The sequence below is a fragment of the Pyrgilauda ruficollis genome, unplaced genomic scaffold, assembly GCF_017590135.1.
Source record: "Pyrgilauda ruficollis isolate IOZ18807 unplaced genomic scaffold, ASM1759013v1 scaffold1, whole genome shotgun sequence".
In the NCBI taxonomy this organism is placed as follows: Eukaryota; Metazoa; Chordata; class Aves; order Passeriformes; family Passeridae; genus Pyrgilauda; species Pyrgilauda ruficollis.
In genome coordinates this window covers 8,916,523-8,936,400 of record NW_024508100.1, presented here as the reverse complement: position 1 = coordinate 8,936,400, position 19,878 = coordinate 8,916,523, and the positions used below count along the sequence as shown (strand labels likewise).

General features: G+C 37.4%; 1 long non-coding RNA gene across 1 annotated transcript; it reads right to left on the bottom strand.

The window, feature by feature from the left end:
- Positions 1–12,897: 12,897 nt before the first annotated feature.
- Positions 12,898–19,229, bottom strand: LOC121349332. Its single transcript, XR_005954502.1, has 3 exons — positions 19,095–19,229; positions 14,125–14,221; positions 12,898–13,093 (listed from the first exon to the last, which is right to left on the bottom strand). It is a non-coding gene; the product is annotated as an uncharacterized LOC121349332 (long non-coding RNA).
- Between the last annotated feature and the right edge of the window lie 649 nt (positions 19,230–19,878).

The following is a 19,878-nucleotide window of genomic DNA, read 5'->3' as shown; positions in this document are numbered from 1 at the left end:
GGAGGGATTATGGCTTGTGATTTATGCCTTGTGTTTGATTGCAGAATATGCACCTTTGCTCAGCAATCCACTAGAGAGGGTCCCAAAAGGTGCCCTGCCTCATTTCCTACCCTGACCCTGATCAGGGGAAAGGTGCAGATCTGTTGGAAACCCGTTTGTACACAAGCCGTCTTAAGAAAGAAAATACTGTAAAAAAAAGTAAAAAAAAACTAGAACTGGATGAAAAGGTGAATGTGAAGTCATCCACTACCTCTACCACAGAAGCATATTATTCTGTACCACTGACCAGAAGAAAATAATGACTCATAAAGAGATCTTCTTATTATGATATTTTAAAGGAAAAAAAGCAACAGAAATAATCTTAAATTAATGGAATTAGGCTGCAATATCATTATTCTCAGTGCTGTTAGAATAACATTCTACATTTTTTTTAAAATAATCTCAGAAAAATCTCTAGAAATCCTAATTTGTGCTGTATAGGAAAGAAAATAAATTCTTTTTTTCTGAGCCTGTCTGTCCAAAACACTTTTAAATCTGATCCCTATATTTGCAAAGTGCAGGAGGGTCAGGCAGTGAGAGAAGTAAAAGGAAACCAGCACATATTTCTTTAAGGGATATTTTTAAGCCCCCTTCATTCCAATTCTTTTTTCTCCATATTCCTTGTCTTGTGACATTTGGCAAGGCAAAGCCTGAAAACTCTATTATTAGTTAGTGAGAAAATGCAGCAAATGGCTTAGATGGCTTAGCTTCCACATTCCCCTTCTCATACACACTGTGTTATCCTGCAGCTCACCTCCCTTGAAAGGTGGGAGAAGAAATTCTGTTTGAAACCAGTGGTGAGATTGCAGTCAGTGAGGCAGGGAGTGCATGTCCATGTGAGGAAGGATATAAAAACTAGAGCAATGTAAATGGTTCTCTGGAAGAAGCCTAATTTACTTGCAATTGGTTGGATTGAGGGTTTGCAAGTATCACAAGGAGATTTCTGAGCAATAGCAGCTAATATATGCTTAGAGACCGCCTACTAAAATTGCATTTCTAGTGCTGCTTTTGTCTCTCATTCACTCCTGAAAGAGCAATTTCATTTCATTTTCTCTGACATGCCACTGCCAGTGAGTCCTTCAGGGCTCACAAACTGACAGGTAGAGGAAAGATAAAGGCAGAAATACCTCTTTCTCAACAGTATTTCAATAATCCTTATTCGTCTATTTCTCATCGAGCCTTTTCTTTTTTTCTTCTCCTTCATATTTGCTGACATAGGTTTTAGAGGTTAAAAAGGAAACTGTGGCAGGAAACCCACCCTGTTAAAGAAAAATGCAGTGTAACAAAGTACTGTTTGAAGCAAATATCACTACATAGAAGAAAAACACTTCTATAAGTAGTATAAAAAAGGGAAAATATTTGTACAACAGCAGCCAAGTAATAGGATATTTTCATTCACAACCATTCTGGTTTATTGGAGATACACATAAACATCTCCAAACAAAAGCTCTGAAACAACCAACACCCAGAAAATGGATTCTTTTTAGCTGTTAGGCTAAAACATATCAGAATAATCCTGTCTCCTCTGAAATAAATGAAGAAGTTGTTGTTGTCCCGGTGGAATTTAATTTTTCACATTTATGATTTTCTATGAATGCTGGGAAAACCTTGGTGTTACTTGTTTTACTCCTCAGAACTGAGCTGTATGAGAAGATCTTGCTCTCTGCCATTTCCCCAGTTTGTCCAGGTGAGCACAACCTTTCCTACATGAGGTTGCCCAGAGTTGTGGATGACACATCTCTGGAAGTGTTTAAGGCCAGGTTAGATATGGGATGTAGCAACCAGACCTAGTGGAACATTCCCTGCCCATAGCAGGGGGCTGGAACTAGATGGGCATTAAGGTCCCTTTCCAAGCCAGGCTACTAGAAGATTTTATGATTTAATATTATTCACCAAAACGAGTACCTTCTTGGGTACCAGGTAAGCACTGATATCAATGGGTTATAGTTTACATGATATTTTCACAACAGTGTTGAGTATGGAAAATATCTTTCATTGTTAACACATTTGTATCACTGTAATATTAGGTGAAAATTCTATCTATTCACACACGATTTTCATCTTGTTAATGAGAAATTTCATTTCAGAATTATAAATTAGCCATTTCTTAATGCAAAGACTTTGGTCTTCTTGTTACTGGAATACAATGTCCACTTACATATTTGACTTTAAAAATTTCCCTTTAAAAGAAGTCTGAATTATTGGAGCTTCTCTCTGCATTGAATTTCTACTGAATGTCTACAAGTTTAGCCCCTTACTGATAAGTGTCTTAAGGAATGTTCTGATTGTCATTATTCCAGAAGAGAAGACAGGTATTTGTAGGTGACGTATCTGTCACAGGAATGATATTTAAGCTACAGGGTTTTCTTCTACAGGAAATCACTGTTATGATTACTGCCACTTTTGGATTTTAATGTAAGTGTCACCCTTGACTTTCCTTTAGTTCATCAGAAACAAAGGCAAACAAATAAAATCCCATAAATCTCTTTGCCTCAATTAGGAAAGAAGAGCCCCATTATTTCTATTCTAAGCAGTTAAAGAACATTAATATCCTATATACCTGAGACCTTATTACTAAAAGACATTTGTGGAAGGTAGAATAAAAGGATGTCTTTTACAGAAACATGAGTGAAATTTTAATAGTGCCTTTTGGTCTTTTTGGAATCCAAGTATTGGTTTCAAAATCAAACACAAAAATAACCCAGAAGAGGCAAATGCTTTTCTGTTTTCTGGACATAAGCTAACATGAGGATTTATGATTTTTCTGCTATTTTTCAGCAACCTTTTTCGTCATAGTTGCCTGTCCTTCCTTCTTTGCTTGGCAAAAGCTATTAACAGTTTGTAACATTTCCAAAACACTCTGAAATATTGCTCAGGAATAGGACTTTTTCCAGGTCCTTGCTCATTGCCAGCGATTATACCAAAAGAAAAATCTTTTGAAAAATATTGTCCTTTGAAAACTTATTTACCAGACTGAAGACAGTGTTAAACAAAACATTTCTCTCCTTTCTCTGAATTTTCCAAATTTAGAACTGTTAATTTTCAGAAGGGGTAATGACTTAAATTATTATTTCTCATCACTGCTTCATTAGTAGAATAAGGAATGATATGCATGACATTGCTGTTTTTTTAATCTCTGCATTTTTAAATTTTAAATTCCAAAAGCACAGCAAAACAAATAAAATTTCAGTGCCAGTTTAAGGCTGAATGTCTCAGAACCGTTCCTGTAGAACTAGGCAACCAAATAGGCATTGCCCATAGATAAAAGAATCATCCTAAAGACGAGATTGCAGAAGGTAATAAAAAGGAAACAGGACATGATATTATCTTTGAATTACCCATGATTCGCTAACGTTTCACCACAGCAGATATCCTTACAAACTTAATTTTCCTTCATACTACTTCAACAGCAACTGCTGTGCACACACTGTTCATAAATCACAGTGAAAATGCACTGTAAGAGAAAGCAATACTCTGCATTGTAAAGATAATTCTGCAATAAGAATCTCTATTCAGACTAGTTTCCTTTTATTTTCATAAATATCTCTACATTTTTAAGTGGTTACTACAGAGCATGCACACATAAGTAAGCTGAAAATTATTTAAAAAGCATCAACATCAGGGTAAAAGAAAACAAAAGATAATGAAGTCAAGATATTGAATGCACTTTAGAATTAACTTTCTACAGAAGAAAGGAAACCTTAACTGAATTCTCTGTAAAAAAATAATTTCAATAAAATTTGGAGGAGTATTTTCATATTGTAAATGCTAGTTTTCTCCACTTCATCAATATATTGACATTTCAGGTTATTTGTTCTTGATTTAGAAGAAAGAAACATATACATAATTTCTCCTAAAATGTCAATTTTAAATATCTCATTTTGAAAATGTGTGTATGCTAAATATGTTATGAGAACTTTCTTTGGAAAACTTATTCTCCAAATGGGAAAAATCCCATGTGGAAATGTCACCAACGTCTTAGCCAAGATCCAAAGAATTGTTAATTTTGTCAAAACAGCATTTTCTGTACTAAATGGCACCTTCTGCACTTGCATAGTTTTTATTTTTGTTACAGCATGTCTTAGGACCTTCATTTACTCAAGGTCAATGCAGGACACACACATGCAAGTGTCCTTCACTGAGAGTGTTTATAAACTGAAGAATGTTTTAGAGGAAATTGTCTCATCCCAGTTTTACAGTTAAAAACAAAGACTAAGTTTTCAAAGATAATACAGGAAGTCTGAGGCAGGATCAGGACTGAAACACACACTTCCTAAGTGTCAATGCAGCTCTTTTTATCACAAGGATAAATTTTTGCCCCACAGACATACAGTCAGAGATTCTTATCTTGATACACAAGCTTATTTATAAATTCAACCATTTTTTAATATAGAATTAGGTTTGCCATATAGAACTATCGACAACTGCCTACTGTCTCAAATTAAAGCTCATATTTTAAAGCTTGTATTTTATTTAATACAAAGTTCGATTTTAGTTTCAACAAAAAAATATTTCCCATAAGGATGACATTGTGTTTGTACCTAAATGACCTTTCTCTAGGAATGTGAAGATTCATACACTTCAGCACCTGCATGCTATTCCATCTTTAACTCTCCTTCATGCCCAACACAGAAAGTACCGAGTTTTTTCTTGCCTGTGATATGCTGACATTTCCAACCCAATGAAACTGTAGGTGTTGTTTTCACACTGCGTTCTTCCAAACTTTCAAATTTCACTACAGGCAAACCTGTTTCAAGACGTTGCCTGCAGCACTATGTGAACTTGCTGTCAGATCAATTTATTTATGGATGATTGCTGACTTTTATTCTCTTGAGGTCAATATTTGCTTCATGTACACATATGGATAAGGAGCTGGCATATTACCAATATTTTACAGAACTTTTATACTTCTGACAATTATTTTCTTCAGAATTACAAAGCAAATAAGTTACTAACTTTTAAAAATACACTTGAAAATGGGGAGAAATAGTAGCAATTAAATCATAGCATAATAGAATATCAGAGAATATTTGGAAGGTACTCACAAGCATCGAGTCTAACTCCTGCACAGAAAAAAATTCCTAAATCACATTGTGTGTCTTAGAGTATTGTACAGGGTTGGCAGTGACCCACAAGGATCATTGAGTCCATCTCCCAGCCCTGCACAGCACCATCCCCAGGAGGCACACCATATGTTCCAGAGCATTGTCCAAACACTTCTTGAACTCTGCCAGGCTTGCTGCTGTGACCACTTCCCAGGAGAACCTGTTCCAGTGCCCAACCACCCTCTGGGTGAAGAACCTTTTCCTAATATGCAACTTAAATGTCCCCTGACAGAACTTCAGGCCATTCACTTGGATCCTCTCATTGGTCACCAGATAGAAGACAGTGCCTGACCCTTTGCTTCTCCTCACAAGGAAGTTGTGGATTGTGATGAGGCCTCCTAGTCTCCTCTTCTCCAGGCTGAACAAGCCAGGTGACCTCAGACTGTCCTTATACAAATTCCTCTCCAGACCCTTCACAGTCTTAGCAGCCCTCCCTTGGACATTCTCTAATAGCTTTATATCCTTCTTGGCTTGTGGCACACAGACCTGCACACAGGACTTGAGGTGGAGCAAGCCCAGAGCAGAGCAGAGCAGAGTGCAGGGGGACAATCTGCTTCTCAGCCATCTGGCCATGCTGTTCCTGATGCTCCCAGGACACAGAGGCCCCTGATGCACCCCAGCCCTCCTGGCTGCCAGGGCACTGTTGACTGATATTCAACTTGCCAGCAATCAGCAACTCCCAGGTCACTTTCTGCAGCATTGCTTTTCAGCCTCTCATTCCAGAGGCTTGAATTCTCTGTACATCCAGGATTGCCCCCTTCCAGGTGCAGAATGTGTCCCCTGCTGCCCAGTCCTCTGATTTGTTGAGGTCTCTCAAGTAGGGCCTTTCTGCCTTCATGCAAGTCACCAGCTCCAGCTTTCCACCATCAGCAAACTTTCTTAATATAGATTCAAGTCCTGTGTCCAAGTCATTTATGGAGCTGTTGAAGAGCACAAGGCTGAGGATGGAGCCCTGTAGAACCCCACTAGTGACAGGTCTCCAGTCTGATGCCACCCTGAAACCCTTTGTGCCTTGCCTGTGAGCCAGCTGCTCACCCATCACATGAGCGTTTATCCACCTGTGAGCTGGACATTTTCTCCAGAAGGTTCGTGTGAGAGACAGTATCAAAAGACTTGATATCCTTAAAAGATTATATCAGCTGGCTTCCTTTGATCGAGGAGGTGGGTAATGGTGCCATAAAAGGTGAATAAGTTTCTGACAAGCAGGACTTTCCCCTCACAAACCCATGCTGGCTGTGACCAATGACGCTGACTGACAGGCCTGTATTTACCTACAGGTACAGAAGATCATCCTTCTATCCCTTATTGAAAATTGGGAAAACATTCACCACCCCAAATGCTCACTCAGCAAAACAGCTGCACAGCCCTTACAGGGGCTTTACAAGAATATCCCGCTTTCACAGAGCTGTGTAATAAGTGCCCAGAGGGCCACATGATGATAGAGCACTAAATGCCATCACTTTACAGACAGCAGCATTCTGACCTCCAGTGTAAGTCACAGCAATTTAGGCAATTTAGTGTGCTAAAGAAAGAAGCTATGAAAGCAATAGTGGAGGCAGACATAGCCACAGCCTAACTGGTAGTGCCCTGCCATACCTTTCTCTCTGGCCATGCCCATGACACATGTTAGCCTGTTTCAATTGCTTGTACCTTCCTGCAACAGTCTGCAAGTTTTGAAGAAGATGGTAATTTGCTTTGCTATTCTTTGCTATGTTCATTTTGTTTAGCTCTGGCTTTCATCTTCAGTTGAGGTTTAGTCACAAACTGTGTTACTGGGAGGGTATTCACACTTGTATGAGTCACCACATTTATTTTAGTGACAACTTCTTCACTACAAAACCTGAACTAGGGTCTGACCCCCTACCATGGGTAATAATACCAAATTCAGATAATGTTTATTCACATTCAATACATAAAACATTTCTAAGCCTCTACTATATGACAATATTCCATGTACAGACCCTTATGCACCAGTGCGTGTTCTGACTTTGACTTCATGGGATCAGCACATTCACAATTATACATTATCTACTCAGAGGGATTCAATGCAATCGCCATCTATGGCAGAAGCTGAAGATCCTGACTAGAGAAGACTTAACACAAAATTATCAAGAAGATGCTGAGATTTCATGGTGTGTTCTGCATCCTCTGTAGACATCAGAGCTGAATTTTTTTTTACATGTAACCAGAATGTCAATTTGAAATACTGAATTAATTCATCTACTGTAGTCTTCACAGCAGTGTGCATCCCTTCAGACTTGTATTTAATACCATGTCTAAGCCTGGAACAAAGCAACAGTCCTGTTGAATGCCATGATGGCTTAAATTTTTCACTGCTTGGGCTTCAAAAATTAAGCATCTACGAACTAAATCCTGGTGGGATTAGTGGATATGGGCCAATGTTCCCTAAAAATTTGAAACCTATAACAAGTTTGAATTTTCAATACTTGAAGATAAATTAACAAAGTACAATTCAGAGAAAACCTGTAATTTATTTAAGCACTACATTTGAGAGCTACTAATGACAGAAAACACTGTATATATTATAGTAGTAGTCTTTTACTCTACAATTCTGCAGTCTGGTAAAGAACTCATAAATTTTGCCAAATAGATCAATCAATAAGGAAATGTGAAGCTAAGCCTTTGTATAATATCACATAGATTTATGCAAGAGTCTGTTTCTATATTCTTCAGTCATTAGGGCTAAACAGATCCCAGGAACTCAACTTTTCTTTCCATGGGGCTACAAACTAGTTACAATTACATTAGGTCATTTTCCCATTTAGAGAAATGTTTCAAAAAAATGTGACTTTTTCTTTTCAAGCCTTTAAGACAAAACAAAAGTTTTTAGACTTAGAAAAAATTCAAAAAAAAAAACCAAAAAAAACCCACCTACAAACCACCCAAAACCAAACCCAAACAAACTAAAGAAATTAATAAAAGAGATACATGATCAAAAATGACCCAGCTCAGAGCCTTGAGTGGTGATGTCTCATGAAGCTGATTGCACTAACACCACACTAATATGGACCTCAATAAAGACCATTTCCTGTTTTCCAGAGAAAGAGATATTTCACCATAACCTCCTAGGCAATTATGGTAAAATATTTATAAATTTCTCTGACACAAAACAAAACATTTGGATTGCTGTGCTTTGCTTGGGTTTTGTTTTGCTTAAATGAGGCCCTTGCTGTGCCCTAAATTAGCTGCACAGAAACTTTTATACAGGACAAAGCTTTCTGCTGATCAAGACTCACAGTGACAGAGCAAATAGCCATGCAGGAAACCAACTGGGGAAAATCATTGTTCTGAGGGATGTTTGTCTTGGTTTTTCTTTGTGTGTTCTGCCTTGGACTGCAGAACAGGGTTCAAGGAAAAGTAGGTCAAGAGGTTTTTACACTGAGACATTTGAGAATTCCCAAATACAGATGGAGGCAAAACAAAGGCACCTATTCTCAATTTATTTGCATTAAAATGTGTTCCTTGCTTGAAAATTGAACTTGGTGGAGAGGCATAACTTATCAGCAGTTTGTGCAGAAATCCTTACAATGAATAAACAGAGAAAGGTACGCATTGACTAAAATCCTGTAATTCTTGTTAGCATTGATTTCATTGAGCACAGAATCATGCAAAGGGATCTGATGCTCCAGTGAACTCCACTCAGTAAGGAAAGGGAATTTAGTGGTAATGTTGTGTGTAACCCTGGCCTCTACAGAGGCATACGAAGAATTGATTTCTGTAATGGCAGCAGAGAGGGCACTGAGCAGGAGGATAGCTGATGCAAGAATACAAGACATCAGCAGGCAACCTGGGCAGGGCTGTCAGAGACAAGAGAACATTTGGGTGATGGAGAGGAGAATAAGGGTTTAGGCAGGTAAAAGACATTATATTCATGAAGACAGGTAAAGGAGCAGAATGAACCGCACGGTCTGTACTATTAGACCAAAAGTCCATCCAGTCTAGATTCCTGCTTCCAAAATTTGCTAAAAAACATGTCTAGGATATTCTGCTCTCTTTGGGAAAGGATCCTTATTTAAGGTTCCAGAATACTCCATTTCCCCATACCTCTGCTTACAGCCACCATCTCCCCTTCTCCCTTGTCTGTGCTTAAAGCTGTTCTTTTCCTTTATCAGTTTCCTGAATAACTGGATTTATGTGTAAAACTGGCCAAAGACTCTGCCAAGAAAACCCAGCTCTGGCCTTTCTTTGCTAGTCTTATGAAAATCTAATGCCTTGCTTTGTTTGACATGACCTGTTTAAGAAACATAAACATAAAACAAATATCAAAAGACCAAGAATCTCAGGATATTGGTGAGACCAACTGTCAGAGTGTCAACCATGCAACTCCCCAGCTCCTATGAGGCGCTGACAGGTTATCAGGGCTGAGCTGAAGAAGCTGGGCCTTCATTTCAGACAGAAGTCAGAGAATTCTGCCAAAACAAAGGTAGGTTTCAAATGTGTAATTTTCAGTACTGGCAACCATCTTGTGAAGATATCCACATAAACCTTGCAATGCATTTCTACTGCAAACATTATATTTTTTAGAAAATTTTCTATCTCTGTCTCTTTTCTTGGCATTCTGGACAGGTTCTGAAAAATTTTACTTAAAAGGAATTTTTGTCAATACAACTGTTATAGCTTTCTTCCAAATAGATAAGAATAATGATTTTATGAAATGGCTCAGTAAGTGATATTATCTCAAGTTTTAACTGGTTTATCGATATTTCAATAGGAAAAGTTTCTCTCTATGCAATATTCTTTGAAGTTCTTCAGTAGCAAAACAATTTAATGGCTAAAATTTCTTATGAAATGACAGCTTTACCCCTATTCTTATTCTCTATTTTTTTTTTTTTTTTTTTATCCCTGACTTCTGAGTCTCTTTTATGAAGGTCTTTTCTCTTGTAGTCCAGTAACACTTCTCTAAATTCTAAAAGGGTGTTTAGGAACTTCAAAGACCTTGGGTTTGTTTTGTTCACCTAGAACCGGTCACTGCATTTCCACTTGTCCCTGATTTGCCATGGGAGATTCAGATAAAAGAACAACTTAATATATGCCCCTCTGAAAAAAAAACATGTGTACAGTCCCAGAAAAATAAAAGTCCTATCACCTTGCCACAGTCCTTTGTCCTCTTGCTGCTTCTCTCCATGTCAGCATAACCCCACAGGATTTCACCTACCTTGTCCTTCCTCTCTTGCACAAATGTACAAGAGTGGCACGAGACCAGTGTTGTACTGGCAACAAAATGAAAAGGTTATGTCAAACAGGAATTGATAGCAGAACTATGAGAAATGTCACCTGCAGAGACTGAGATTAATTTCTTGAACCCTAATCACCTCTTCCCCACTAACAAAATAAGCACGTTATGAGCAAGCTTCAAGTCTCGTCTTGCAGTTTGTAGTTCACATAAAAAACCAGTGATTTAATAATGATAAAGTTTCTGTCTTAAAATGACCTCCAAGTTATCAACCCCAAAGCACCTCCTTCTAATAATAGTGCCATTTCAATTATCATTATATACACACCATGTAAAATCAATTTAATTGTAGCAAAAACCTTTGGAAATACTTTGACCAGTGAAAGCTCTATACTGCTGAATACATTTACAGCAAAGAAATTGGTTATATAACCAATATATATATATAGTTTCATAAAAGCCGATTGCTACCTTATAGAACAAATAAGTATTGCTCAAAATCTTTACAAAAGTCCTTGGGATACTCTTTATGTTGCTGGCTGTAAAAGTCGCTTTCATATGAGATAGGTTGGACAAAAAAAATTAAAGCAGTGCTTACAAAATTCCTAGAGGAATTTTGCAAAAAGGGGTAAACAAGTACAATGCCTTCAAGAAAAATCAAAGATCTTTAGTGGGTTTTTTTAAGTCAACTTCTTACTGACATTGTTAGATTACAATGATGGCAAATAGCAGAAATATTTTAGTCTTATTTCTAGTCTTTCTGTATAATTATGACCAGTACAAAGCATTTTGTATCATAACAATCTTTCAGTTCTTAGTGATGAATAGAGCCATGCAATGTAATGCCTTGCTTGAAGAACATAATGGAAATTATTTCAGCAAAAAATAATGGTTCTATTAAATTCGTCATGTATAGAGACACAATGAAAATTAGCAGTTCAGGTCCTTCCTCTAGCTTAAATTTACTTTGTGCCTTTAGAAAAAAATACTTAAAGATACATTTAGTAAGGACACGAAAGCACAGGATTTTGGCCACAAGGCACATCCCCAGCCCAGGTGAAGTCTTGAAGCCCACAGTAAGAAATAGAGGGTCCTAATTGCAGGTTTGTACCCATGAGCCTCACATTCCTAATGTTGTACTGAATATACTGCCTATAGTGGTCAGTGGGAAATACCAGGCTTAGGACCAAAAATTCAGATGACTTTTACTATTTCTTAAATACCATGCACACTCTAGACTGATATTGAAAATATGGCATGCTGGGAAAGTAGAACTAATAAATACTGAGAACAGAATACATAGAATAACTGTGTCTTTCCAGAGAATGACTACTGGCATCCATCCAACCAAAAGGTCAGAATCTGCTTTTTAAGACAATAACAACTATTTTTTTAAAGAAATTAAGATAACTTTCCTTTTTCCCTCTTTTAAAGTGCAGGTTGCACTTACAAATAAATACACTTCTTTATGTCCTACCATTGACTTTTTTTTTTTTTTTTTAATTGTCTGGTAGTTGGTATGCTCATCCAGAAGGTAGAAAAGCCCTAACTCTAACCAACATCAGCACAGGTCTGAAGAGTGGAACTATTCTGCTCTTCCTCCTGCACCAGCAGCGCTGCCAGGCACTCTACACTGAACCAAGAAGAAAGACCCAGGGAGAGCTCACAGCTCTGGTACAGTATTTGCCCTCACCTAGGAGTTGGGTCCTACATTTCTCTCTCATCATGAGTTTTCTGTACAGGATGAATAAGCATATGTGTGTGTGAGAACAGAGTCCAAATTTCCTCCTCTGAAATTAATTTTCTAAAATCTGGTACACAAACAGGCTTTTCTTTGCGCTGTCTCCTCCCAACCTCCCAAATCTGGTATTCCTTCCTGCAAACTCCACCAGAAAGACAAGGGAAGTTTTGTCTCTTTTCCCACACTCCAACACTAGCCTCAGAGGAGAACACTCTCTGAAAAGGTGGGTGTTGTGTCCTTGGGCAGAGCTAAGGCTGGGAGGGACCTTTTCCTGGATGAACCACTTGAGTGGTACCTCTGTGGTCACCGGAAACCTTAAAAATCCTAAAGCATCCTAAAGTTCCATTGTGGTGGTAGATAGAGAGTTGTTGCTGGCACATATATTTGTGCTCAGAGCACACTCCTCAGAGTTTCAGGAACACATTGGTGTACAGGGAAACATGTCAGGTAACTACTAGAGTTTGCCATCAAACAAGGAGTCACAGCTAGGAAAGCTACATGGCAACCAGAGTCTGCTTGCTTATTCACCATGCTGGAACTTGACATTCAGTTCCTGTCCTATACTCCTCAGGACATTTTGAATTGAGTAGTTTGTTGTATCTTCACATGACTGAAAATTTAGGCAATGTTTCTGAAGATTTTCTGTCACCCCACCTATAAATTCAACTCTAGCTATACAGGCTGAGGAATCAGTAGAAAACCGGATGCTTTAGCAGCAGCAAACCTTCTAAACCCAAACATACCTGATTTTTTATGATTGGAAGGGACTTCATCAGCAGCTTAGTGAAACATTAGTTACAGAGATTCAGACTTTCATCCAAGGGAATGTGAGACAAAAGAAGACAGTTTAATCAAGAGGACTTAATAGGAAGGAAGATGGGAAAAAAGGTACATGGCAAATGATTAACAAGAGGCAGATTGGGTTCATCATACAACCAGACTTACATCCTTGCAAAAATGTGAGGCAAGAAAACTTCCAATGAAATGGAGAAAAAGTTTTCCAAGGATCTTTATCTAAAAATAAAAATAAAAACTACAATCATTCTTTTTCAAGGGAAAAAAAAAAAAAAAAGAAAGAAAATAATAGATCTGGAAGGCATTTTCATTGTTTCCTTATTGTTTTTCATGATGTTCCATCTATACTAGAAGAGGTGGCTTTGCAGGTATGAGATTCACTATTATTACATTCTTTCAGGGACCGCAGTAACTTCTTCAGAAATCACATCTGGACTCATTTTAATTATAGAGATAGCCCACTAAAAAGTTCATGTGTTATCTGTTGTTACTCAGATTTGCCTTACACTGTTTCCAACTACAATATCTACTAGTGGCCTATTGGTTTAATTTTTTTTTTTTCCCCTGTAAGACCTAAGGGATGAAGAGGAACTTCAGTGCAAAGAACAGATTTTAAAACAGTGAATCTAAATATCTAGAAAAGACATATAGATACTTTAAAAAATTCTGGTAAAAATAAAAATGTTTTATTTCCTGCATGAATACATTCAGACATGTTACAGAAATACATGCATACTTTTAATATTAGTTTGAATTTCTAGCCATGGATGATGGATATCCACCTGTAAATGCAGATCTTGTTTTTGGATGACAAGTTTGTATTGGGATCAAGAACATATATGTTTGATAACCTGGGCAATAAAAAAGTTTAGGGGTGCACTGAAAAAATAAGCCAAGCAGATAGATTGGAATGAATTTGGCTGCCCTAATAATTTCTGATTTAATATCTGCATCTTCATATGAAAATCAACATTTTGACCTTCATCCACTTCAAGCTATATAATCACCTGTTCAAAATCTCCTGTTTCTGCAGTCCTCCAAATGGTAAGGAAAAGTATGATATTGTAATAGCTATGATGGTGGCAGCACTTCTGGCTTTTTGCATGGTATTTAGTTAATCAGAGTCAATCTTCCTGTAATACACAAGATGGACTTGTACTCCCAGTCCTGCAGCACAGCAGGTCCATAATATGAATGTGTTAATGATAAAACTGATTCTCAGTCCGTATGTTTGCTCATGCATCACTCACCTTTATTCCTTTCATTCCGAGGCTTTTTTTTTTCCAAACCATTTTACAGTCTCTTCCCTTTTGTCTGGAACTGAGGTTCTCTGGGAGCTGGCTAGAACTGTGGGGGAAAATAAAAAGAGCTTTTTGGAATATCTTAATGGAAATAGGTAGAGTAAAAAATAACCTTGGCACATTACAGCAAAAGGATGGTCACCTCCCAAACAGGGACAATGACAGTGCAGAGGTGTTTAATGCGTTCTTTGCCTCTGACTTCAGTATGGATGACAGACCAAGGGGGTCTCAGCCCTGAGCTGGAAGACCATGACTGGGAGAATGATTGACTCCCAGTTGACCCTGGGATTGTGTGGGATCCAGCTGGATCCCTACAAATCTATGGGCCTTGATGGGATTCATCCAAAAATCTTCAAAAATCTGGCTGATGTTATCACAAAAGCTTGATTTTTGAGCAGTTTTTGAGAATCCAGAGAGGTCCCAGCCGACTGGAAGCTGACAAACATTGTCCTGGTTTTTAAGAAGGGCTCTTGCCAGGAGGATGCTGGAAACTACAGGCCTGTCAGTCTCACTTCAGTGCCTGGTGAGGTTTGGAGAAGATTATTCTGGCAAGTATTGAAAAACACCTGAAAGACAACTCAGTCATTAGTCTTTTCAACAACATTACTTTGACTTAGGCACATTTTCCTAAAACGTAAACAAATAAATAATACTTCTTCTTAAAGCCATATCACTACCCAATTTTCAAATACCTTAATCTTGAGATGAATGGTTGGGGTGAAGTGAGTCAGGAATTCATAAGAAAAACAAAGCCTACACATCACTCTGATTGTAAATACAGCTTTGCCTTAGTGCTGAAATAGAAAATAAAGGAAGGAAGATCACACACTGGAGACCAGAGCTGAGTTTTCTGAGGAGAAGGGTAAAATGCACTAAGATTTTATGATTACAAGATAGTGCAAAGTCTGGCAACTAGATGTAATAAAAGATGACAAGCCAGGAGATCTAGAAGAATAATATCCATCATTATGAAGTAAGTAGCAGGGGAAGCAGGAAAGCCTTTGGCAAATCTTACAAATATCTCATTGCAGACAGAGGAAGCACAAGAGGAACGGTGGATGCCTAATATTGTTCAAAAGTTTAAGAAGGATCAAAAGTATAAGTGTGATTTCCAACTATCAGATGGTTGCAGAAAGCACTTATGTGGGGTGCATTCCACATAAAATTTACAAATGTATTATTTGGCAAAAGACGGTTTATGATTCTGACTTAGAGTATATCATCTTCTACTGACCTCTCCCAAGCTAAACCAAAATAGCAAAATAGTGAAGAGTGAGGCAAAGAAGACAGAGTTCTTTTCTGAACAAAAGAAAGAAATGGCTTACACTGCAGTGCTTATTGTGCTCAGCTCTACAGTTTTTCAGTCGGTTTCAGCGAACTATTACATGTATACTTTTGAAATATTTTTAATGGCACAAAATTGAAAGAAATTTATAAAAGCCACTGCAAGAGAAGACAGATTAAAACTGACTAAAGATTCAGAATTCAGAAGAAAGAGACATTTTTGTTATTCAGAGAAAACCAGATAGAATTTAATGGAACTTCTGATAACTTTGCAGTTTTAAATATCCTGTAAAGCTGAACACAATGGAAAACACATTGAAAAAGTTCTGAGGGTGAAACACAAAGGAATCCCAGACATGACTCAAAATTTTTCATTTTATTGGAGATAAAAAAAAAAACATAAGGAGAAAAATCATCATTTTCCTACTTTACAATACACCTAACAGTAGTGCTCAATCTGATATTGTCATACACATAAAATTACTCAAATGCATCCAAAATGTAGGTGTGCAAGAGACAAATGCAAGAAGGCCTTAATTCAGGCAGATATGTTCTTCTAATGTTGTTCTCATAAAAAACTATGTAAAGCAGAAACTTAAATCAAATCTCAGTGGTATCTGAAGGAACAGAATTTCAAAAGCAGTAATACATCACCATTAATAGTCTCTTCTTGCTAGAAAACCTAGATATTGTCTACCAGCATATATGTTCACTCCAGTCACGAGGGATGACAGTAAAGTCAGCATTAAACATCTCTGACCACTCAGAAAAATGTATCACATTTAAAAGCTTTGAGTCATGAACTATCATTCCCTGTGTCCTAGCTGGCTCCAGTGCTATTTCTTTCATGGTATATTTCCTCATATAAAAATGGAACCATTAATGAAATTTATTACTCACTTTAGATCTCTAGACCTTATTGTGTTATTACTTTTCTTCCTGAAACACTCTAAAGGTTGAAACTCACTTTTCAGTACAACTCATTACTGAAAAGCTGGAGCTTCAGGTTGATAATATTTTTTGTTTGTTTGTTTTGCTTTGTTGGTTGGCTGATTTTTTTTTTTTTTGTTTTTGTCTTTGCATAACATGTATAGGTACAAATTGTCAGCTCCACGCAGGATTCTATTGTACATAATTTTCTAGCACAAAGATTCTCTAAAATTCTTTTCAAAACTTCCTTCACACCATGGTCCTGTAGGCTGCTGGCATCCAATGATCTTCCCTCCGTAGCCTTTACAACTCACCTAACTTTCTTGTATCAGTCTCGCAACAAAGCCAAACCAGGCTTCTACTTCTGTCTCATGTCAGAGCACTGCACTAGGGTACAAGAAATTACATCTCTTTCTCACATGCAAACATACATGTCTCTTAATCATCACAATCACCTAAGTTTTAACTTTTTCAAAATATTCAATTCTTTCTTATCATGCCTAAAGCAATTCAAAATTGAAAAATGTAAAATTTTCCTCATTTACTACTCTAATCTCAATATTCTTATTAAATAGTATGACATTTTCTATATATATGCAATCACCTTATGAGCTCTGATGTGCTGCAGGTACAAGTTCTGTACTTGTAATATGGGAAAACATTTTGAGTATATGCAGAGGATTATGGCTTGAGAATTACTGCCTGGAAATACTGGCTTACTTCTCACTCTCTCCTGCTTCTACAAACACAGAAGTCTGGAGTAATCATCTGAATGTGGTTCTGAATGCTGATCAGCCCCCACTTAAAGAATATATTTTCTTTAGTGATAAGACTTATTATAACTTAATTCTTCAGTAGCTTGGGGCCTATCTTCAAAGTAGCCATATATGGGGTGGGTTTTACCTTGTAAATTTAAAATTATAGGAATGACCTGCTTGTTTCAAGCTGAACAAAACCTGAGTGCTTAGACATTCTCTCAGATCTGCAAGGAGAACTTTCTTGTGATGAATGTGCCATTTTGCTTTTGGGGCAGCCCTTGTAGCAGTAGAGAGAGTTTCACATATAATGTGCCTAAATAGGAGATGGCAACTTAACACAAATCAAACTGGAAAACTTCATAACCCAAATGGTAAGCCTTAAACTTGCTCTATCGTGCTGTGTAAAGTTAAGAGTCACCAAAGGCATCAGGCTTTGCTCTACTGTACTGGAGTGAATATTATCTAATACATCAGATAAAATCTCATATCATTCTTTTCATTGCTGATGTCCCTGACAGTTTGGGCCATCAGAGAACATAACTCTTGCTACTGCAGTTGGATTGGATTCTACAGCCCAAACTTTCTCCAGTCTTGTTCATCACACCCAGTGTCATAGCATGTGAAAGTGCTAAATGTCTATCCAAATATCTCCCAGCACATCCAATTCTTCATCTGGACATTTTCAAGTCATTCAATATACAGATGAGAAAAATTGTTTCAGTGGTAGCTCAAATACTTCTTTAAAAAGTCTTTTAGCAATGTTAAATGAACAAATTGGAATGGAGTCTTAATAAAAAAGAAGAAAATACACATATATGGCAATGAAAATCAAACCTGTAAACAGCCCATGGCCAAAATCTCTGTGATGGAAACATAAGGAAAAAAAAAGTGTGCTCCAAAGAAAGAATACAGAAAACATTTACTGTGGCTCTGGGGAAGGAGATGTCCGTAACACTCACAAGAAAACAACCTGACATCATTCCAGGCTGCAGCTGATCCAGAACAGGAAGCCAGGAAAGCTTCAGTCTATTGTCTCATAATTTTTAAGCTTACTTTGAGACAAAATGAGGTGGTGTAGTTAGAAGATAAACTGCAAATTGAGATTAGAGGGACCCATGTTCCAATTCTGGCATTGTTTCTTCATCATTTCATCTGCTTCAGCTCACATCTCTGTGCCTTCAGTAAAATATAGATATTGAGTACCTTTGAAATCTGCTGATTAGAAGGGCTTTTTAAAAACAACAGGATTATTCTGCTAACTTTAACCTTTGCCTTGCATTTGTCTTACAGCTTCCCTTGACTGACAGCTTTTACTCTCAGCTGCCAGGAAATTTTGACCCTTCTCCTTGTAGCACACCCATTCTCTTGAGGACACTCCAAGCGCCTGCCAGCCTCCTTCCCTTGCAGCTCAGAAGAGTGAAGATACTCAAACATTCAATATTGCATGAAAACAAGTGCACAAGTCATGATGCAGCCAATTCCACATGGGGAAGAAAGGCACATTTTGGGAGGGGCCCTTCCAGCAATAACATTCAGAGGTTGTTAGTAATATGCCTTGGGTTGAAAACACAAGATTCCTTGAATTATTAAAGAGACCTGATACTTCTAAGCAGTAAGATGGGTGCAGAAAAGCAGTATGGACTACAACTTACTGATACCTGTTTGGAAATAGCATTTTTATTCCATTGGAGTCTAGATTTTTCTTATAATTATTTTCCTGACAGTCATTTATCAGTATCCTGGCAAATGACACTGGAAGTTTAGCATCCCACTTTCCATGGATTTGCATTGCAAAGGGGCACAGATTAGAAAAATAGGAAGGTCTTCGACTCTTCTCTCTTTCATTCAAAGGGAAGTGGCAATGCATCTAAAAAAGGGTTGATATTGCAAATGTCATAACACTTACCATAAAGAGGACAAATGAATGAGAACAGAAACTTAGCTTACCAGCTCCAGAAAAAATAAAAACCCACTGTTTCTTTCAAGTTCAACCATTCCAGAAGTCTTTCCACAAATCTGCTTGCCAGGCTCTATTAAGTTGTCTGGGCATAATGATTATGACATATTCTCCACCCTTATTCCTAGAGTTCAAAAATAAAAGTAATTAGAAATAATCTAAGACTGAAAGCCTTTAGAAGTCTATAGAAAATGCACAATGTTTTAATTAACATTTTTGAATTCTGATCACAAATCCTTTTCAAGGGTGATAAATCCCCATTTTATTAGTTTTGGTGACTTTATTTCAAAATGAATAGTGGACTTTAAATGCAGAACCAGATACCCAGCTTTCACTGGCTTTTACATGCTATTTCAGTAGCCTTTCTGGATGTGATATGTCCATTTCTGAAATGTTTATTCATAAGAGTAACCTTTAACCCTTACCCCAAGGTATTAATTTAATGAAACTGAACATCTGACTAGGACCATAGCCTAGCCAACTATGAAGAATTAAGTCTAAGCAGAGTTTGTTACCCAGATGATAAGGCCTGACTTCCTTTAGTGTTAAGAAGCTGAATTGTTCTTAACTCAGAAACTGACTTAAATTTAGATAAAACATGCTGGCAATTTTTGGCTGAATCAGATACTTTTCTGTTTCCTGTTTCAATCTCATATACATCTCTTCTTCTATAACAGAACCCTGCCAAATCCCTTCAACCATATGTTCCTTGAGCATTTCTTTACTTTAGGAAGTAACAGATGCCTGCCCTGGAGGGAAAAATCAATTTATTTC